Raw genomic sequence first — 6,960 nt, 5'->3', positions numbered from 1 at the left:
ACCCCTCATAAATGGGGGACAGGAGTAGCAGCGCCTTCACCGATGCGACTACAACATCGTCGTCGTCAACAACAACGAAAAAGTTGTCGCCCCCGTGGTCGGGGTGGTTGTCACCAGCAGGGCAACAATCGTCGCCCCCTCACAGTGCAGCAGTCATCGCGTCTTGCAACAGCGTGAGCACCCGTCATGGGTGAGCGAGAGCGGAAGGGAAGGGCGGATGAGGCTCCCAGCTTACCAGAGGGGGCACTTGGCGAGAGAGAGCACACACAAAGGGGATCCATTGAAGAGGAACAATGCAAATGGGATAGAATCGTCGAGGAGATATGGAAGAAAAGACAAAAACAGACGTGCGGCCCACAAGGCACGTGTCGCAGATCGAGACGGTTGATGGGCAAGAGGAAATCCGCACAGAGTCCGTTCCCTCTCTCTTTTTCAAGCTGTTGGATTTCGTTTTCTTCTTTATTCATTATTTTTCATGGAAAAATGGCAGAACTATGACGAAAACCACACACAACACGTACAGATTGCAACGCACGGCACGTGCACACACACACGCACAAGTGTACGGTTTCCACGCAGCCATAAGTTGACCGGATGCGTCACCGTTCTCGCTTGGCGTCTTCGGCGACGCGCACGCAAACGCGGACAAGAAAAGAAAGAAAACACTACAACGCACCGTGCCATTTGCGCCCAAGATAAATTGGACTGCTACTCGGGAAGATGGCGATGACAGTGGGACCTGCCGCGAGAGCGAGTGGCCGAGGGCAGCAAAAGGATATTCATATTTGGGAGTGTCAGTGACTTGGGGATTTGTTTCTAACGTAGTATTGCCATTGTTTATCTTGCTTTGTTTGGTTGGTGAGATTTCGGGAGTGAGTGGTGGTGTGTGGGTGATGCAGCGTGAGGGCAGGTTTGGCTTTTGTTTGTTCAGGTCAAGCCTGAGACATTAGATGAAGAAGATGTTGTCTGCGTCTGCTGTGGGGACTGTGATTTGTTTATTTGAAAGGGTGTGGACTGTGATTTGAACTCTGCTGCCGTGGATTTTTTGGGTTTCTTTTTTGTTTGGATTTTTTGTGAGAAGAGAGATGGAGCCATGGCGATAGTCGGATAGATTTTTCTTTGGTATGAATGGGCTTCATCATGGGCCTATGACTATTAGCCATGCGCCCGCGGGCTCATGGGCCCCTTTGTCGAAGCCACCGTCCCACTGGCGACTGCACAACATGCTAAAAAAACTGACGACTGCACAATAAATGAAGCAGCACGACTAAAAAAAGCAGAAGTCATCCTCAAAAATAAAAAACAGCAGCAGAACCCACTCAAAATAGGCTCAAAATAAATAAATAAATAAGCAGAACCCACTAAAAAAAGCAGCGATGGATGGAAGCAGCAGCAGTTGTGAGCACCACCATATACAGATCATCGAATCGAATCAACGGCTGGCACGTGGTGGTACGCTGTACTGCTGACACCTTGCGAGAAATTCATGCGGTAGGCCTATGGGAATGTTCACCATTAAAAACCCCATCAATAATCATGGTACCTTTCCAACTTATCTGGTATAGTGGTAGCAGCAGAAATAACGAGACCAGATCACTGAGGGAGACGCTTGAAATCTCCATTTTATGATCGTCGATTGAATGGCAATATCCACACTGATGATGAGATGGTACTACTCTTACCAGTGGTAGCACACAAATACAGCATCGATGACAGGTTGACAATTTCCTGAAGCACACAAATACGAGATCAGAGTACTAGGACGAAAATGGGGTTTATGTAATGGACCGAGGACCTATATCTGTATCTTGGATCGGTGACCATGCATGCATGTGGCAGTTAGCACGATCAGCGTACGTACCGGCCACGCACGCGAGCCGAATCAATGCCCGCATGATCGTATCGACGGACGACTAGCAGCTAGCTAGCCGGCCGGTCCTGCCACAGTGCCTTGCGTGTCCAGCGGCACTCACTGGTGCCGATTCAATGCTCGTATCGACGGAGTAGCTCGCCGGCCTTCAAGGCCGAGACGCAGAGCTTGCCAGGCCCGGCCACCAGCCGCTAGACTTGACTTGGGGCCTTCAGTTTCAGAGCAGCTAGGCAGGCAGCAATAACGCGCGGGAGTGAGTGCGGTGGCCTTTTCAGCGGAAGGAACGCAAGTACGTACGTACACGAGTGGCACAGCGTGCATGGACGAACATGCATGGCTCCGCTGCTGTGCTGCTTCTGCTGCTGCTGCAATAACTGCGACAGGCGCATGGATTTCTCTCCCGAACCCACCCCGGCACCGCACATGCCGGACCATGGCGGAGCACTGGAGCTCACAGCCTCCGTCGACATCCATCGACCAATGCACGTCCATGTGTAATCTGTGGTCTCTCGTGGGCGTCCATGTGTAATCACGCGTGTATAGCGCGCCATTTGTGTGGCGAAACGAGCTTGGCTCGCGCGCGCGCGCGCACGGATCTACGAAAAGCTGCAGCGGCGTTTTCCTTCGTCCGTGCCCACGTACTACGCATGGTGCAGCGGTACGTCGTCCTCTGGCTGAATCTCTTGACGGAGGTGAGGTCGGTCGGTCGCATGCATTTACTCCGATCGGGTGCGTACTGCGTATAGGCGGCTACGGCTGTCGCCAACGTGTGATACGGCCTCTCGTTCGTCGTGAATTCGTGGTGGATGCTGTCTGCTACGGATGGAGTAGGGCAAGGCACGTGGTGCCGCTGCTCGCCGGACTGAAAGATTGGTCATGGCCGGCAGAAATCACATATTTGACCTGATGCCCAAATCAAATCACAAACTGACCTGCTTTTGAAAAATTTCACTTTGCTGACCCTTTAGTGTGGCGCCTGACAGCTAGGCGCCGCATCTTATTGTGCAGCGCCATTCCCTTAGGCGTCGCACCTTCTGCCAGCGTGGTAGCCCTGGTCCAGTTGCGGCCCCACAGACAGCAGTGCAGCGCCTAAGGCTAGGGCACCACACTTGTAATGTGCAGCGCCCGTGTCTTAGGTGCTGCACTGTCTGTGTGCCACTTAAGCTGGCCCCGCCCTCTCTCCCCTCCCACCCCCACCCCACCCAAACCCTTAGCCTTGCGCCCCTCCTCTCTTCCCCTCTCCCCCTCTCAAATCCTTATCAAATCTTGCAAATTCGGAGTATTTGACCATGGATTTCGAAGTCAACCCCTCCCTTAAGGTAATCTCCTCCGATCTCCTCGTTTTCATCCATAGGAATTGTCACATTTGGTCAAATCTTGCTAGTTTGGGGAAACCCTAGTTTTTGCTTGGATTTGGAAATTTGTGTTAAATTATGGTATGTTTCTTTGCTAATTTGGTATGGTTAGGCTTTCATAGTATGCTAGGGTTAGGGTTATGTGTGTTTGATGTTGGTGTTAGGGTTATGCTATGATTAGGGTTGTGGTTATTGTTAAGTGGGGGTTAGGGTTATTAATTCATATATATGTTAGGGCATATGTATTTTGTGCAAATATTTTTGTTAAGTACTTATTTGATATATGTGTGTTTTTGATTATTGCAGGGATGGGAAGAACATGTGTTTATGTTCATCATGTGGATAAAGAGGCCTTTTTGAAAGGCAATGTTGAGCCGGACCCGGATGAGCTTGACATGGTGTTTGAGAGTAGTCCTAGCTATGCGGAGCTCTTGGAACAAGTGAGGAATTATTTGAATTGGATGGACCCAAGTGACGTTGTTGAGTTCGAGGGAAGGCATAATGTTGGTTTTGGAATGCATATCCGTTGGAAGACAATGCATGTGAACTCCGAGCAACGTTGGATTGCATACAAGGAGACGGTTGCCAAATCTCTAGACAAGGCTCTTGAGTTATTTGCCTCCAAGAAGGTTGAGTCTACTTTGAATTTGGACTTGAACCAGAACCCCTCCCCGTTGTTGCTAGCACTCCCCCACCAATGAACCAAGATCAAATGAGTGAACCTCATTTCACGCAACAAGATTGGCCAACATTGAGCCCGACTCCAAACAACCAAAATGAAGCTTTTGAAGAGGAGAATGATGAGTACGAGGAGGATGACAACGAAGTTGATCTCCATGACAACAATGTGGGTGATCTCGACCAATATCATGTGCAAGAGACAATGGACCAATCCATCCCTTTTTCCCGTGCATATGCATCGGACTTCGATGACGATGGTCCCGATGAAGAAGTTGATGAGGAGGGGTTCACGCCCAAGGAGGCCCAAGCATTCAAGAAGGTATTCGGGCGGGATCACAAGACACCATTGTTCAAGGATCTTAGTCTCGCGGATGAAGCCGTTGTGGATGGTGGCAAATGCATATCTCTTGGAGCTAGGCCAAGTTCTCACCGTGATTTGGAAGACGGCAAGAACGGGATATATCCCGGTTGTGAGTTTCAATCCTTCTTGGAATTGAAGATGTGGCTCGACAACTACTCGGTTATGCATTATCGTCCACATAAAGTGGCCAACTCGGACGTCAAAGTGCGTTACACGGTCAAATGTGAAGTGCCAACATGTCCATGAATTGTGCGTGCAAGGCCATGGAAAGGAGGTCCCACTTGGCGCATAGTGAGTTGTCTACCAACTCACATGTGCTGGCACAAGAATGCGGATGGAAAGCTTGTGTACCAACAACACAGACAACTGACGTCCGAGTTCATTGCTTATAGGTTATCCAACCAAATATCCACACTTCCAATAATGAGCATCAAGAGTGTCATTGACCTTGTGAAAGCCATCTTTCATTACAAGGTGAAGTACGACAAGGCATGGAAGGCGAAGCAAGCTGTTGGAAATATGCCCTAGAGGCAATAATAAAATGGTTATTATTATATTTCTTTGTTCATGATAACTGTTTGTTATTCATGCTATAATTGTGTTATCCGGAAATCGTAATACACGTGTGAATACATAGGCCACAACATGTCCCTAGTGAGCCTCTAGTTGACTAGCTCGTTGATCAACAGATAGTCATGGTTTCCTGACTATGGACATTGGATGTCATTGATAACGGGATCACATCATTAGGAGAATGATGTGATGGACAAGACCCAATCCTAAGCATAGCTCAAAGATCGTGTAGTTCGTTTTTGCTAGAGCTTTTCCAAATGTCAAGTATCATTTCCTTAGACCATGAGATTGTGCAACTCCCGGATACCGTAGGAGTGCTTTGGGTGTGCCAAACGTCACAACGTAACTGGGTGACTATAAAGGTACACTACGGGTATCTCCGAAAGTGTCTGTTGGGTTGGCATGAATCGAGACTGGGATTTGTCACTCCGTATGACGGAGAGGTATCTCTGGGCCCACTCGGTAATGCATCATCATAATGAGCTCAATGTGACCAAGTGTCTGGTCACGGGATCATGCATTACGGTATGAGTAAAGTGACTTGCCGGTAACGAGATTAAACGAGGTATTGGGATACCGACGATCGAATCTCGGGCAAGTAATGTACCGCTTGACAAAGGGAATTGTATACATGATTGATTGAATCCTCGACATCGTGGTTCATCCGACTAGATCATCGAGGAGCATGTGGGAGCCAACATGGGTATCCAGATCCCGTTGTTGGTTATTGACCGGAGAGGTGTCTCGGTCATGTCTGCATGTCTCCCGAACCCATAGGGTCTACACACTTAAGGTTCGGTGACGCTAGGGTTGTAGAGATATTAGTATGCAGTAACCCGAAAGTTGTTCGGAGTCCCGGATGTGATCCCGGATGTCACGAGGAGTTCCGGAATGGTCCGGAGGTAAAGAATTATATATAGGAAGTCAGGTTTTGGCCATCGAGAAAGTTTCAGGGGTCATCGGTATTGTACCGGGACCACCGGAAGGGTCCCAGGGGTCCACCGGGTGGGGCCACCTATCCCGGAGGGCCCCATGGGCTGAAGTGGGAGGGGAACCAGCCCCTGGTGGGCTGGTGCGCCCCTCCCTGGGCCCCCCTGTGCCTAGGGTTGGAAACCCTAGGGGTGGGGGCGCCTCCACCTGGCTTGGGGGGCAAGTTTCCCCCCTGGCCGCCGCCCCCCTGGAGATTGGATCTCCTAGGGCCGCCCCCCTAGTGGGCCTATATAAAGAGGGGGAGGGAGGGCAGCCGCACCCATGCTCTTGGCGCCTCCCTCTCCCTATGCAACACCTCTCCCTCTCGTAGAGCTTGGCGAAGCCCTGCCGAGATCGCTGCTGCATCCACCACCACGCCGTCGTGCTACTGGATCTTCATCAACCTCTACTTTCCCCCTTGCTGGATCAAGAAGGAGGAGACGTCTTCCCAACCGTACGTGTGTTGAACGCGGAGGTGTTGTCCGTTCAGCACTAGGATCATCGGTGATTTGGATCACGACGAGTACGACTCCCTCAACCCCGTTCTCTTGAACGCTTCCACTCGCGATCTACAAGGGTATGTAGATGCACTCCTCTCTCTCATTGCTAGATGAACTCCATAGATTGATCTTGGTGAAGCGTAGCAATTTTTTATTTTCTGCAACGTTCCCCAACAGTGGTATCAGAGCTAGGTCTATGCGTAGTTTCTATGCACGAGTAGAACACAAACTTGTTGTGGGCGTAGATGTTGTCAATTTTCTTGCCACTACTAGTCTTGTCTTGCTTTGGCGGCATCGTGGGATGAAGCGGCCTGGACCGACCTTACACGTACGCTTACGTGAGACAGGTTCCACCGGCTGACATGCACTAGTTGCATAAGGTGGCTAGCGGGTGTCTGTCTCTCCCACTTTAGTTGGAGCGGATTCGATGAAAAAGGTCCTTATGAAGGGTAAATAGAAATTGGCATATCACGTTGTGGCTTTCACGTAGGTAAGAAAATGTTCTTGCTAGAACCCTATTGCAGCAACGTAAAACATGCAACAACAATTAGAGGATGTCTAACTTGTTTTTGCAGTATATGCCTTGTGATGTGATATGGCCAAAAGTTGTGATGAATGATATATATGTGATGTATGAGATCATGTTCTTGT

The sequence above is a fragment of the Triticum aestivum genome, chromosome 2B, assembly GCF_018294505.1.
Source record: "Triticum aestivum cultivar Chinese Spring chromosome 2B, IWGSC CS RefSeq v2.1, whole genome shotgun sequence".
NCBI classification, from domain to species: domain Eukaryota; kingdom Viridiplantae; phylum Streptophyta; class Magnoliopsida; order Poales; family Poaceae; genus Triticum; species Triticum aestivum.
Note: the sequence above shows the minus strand (reverse complement) of the source record.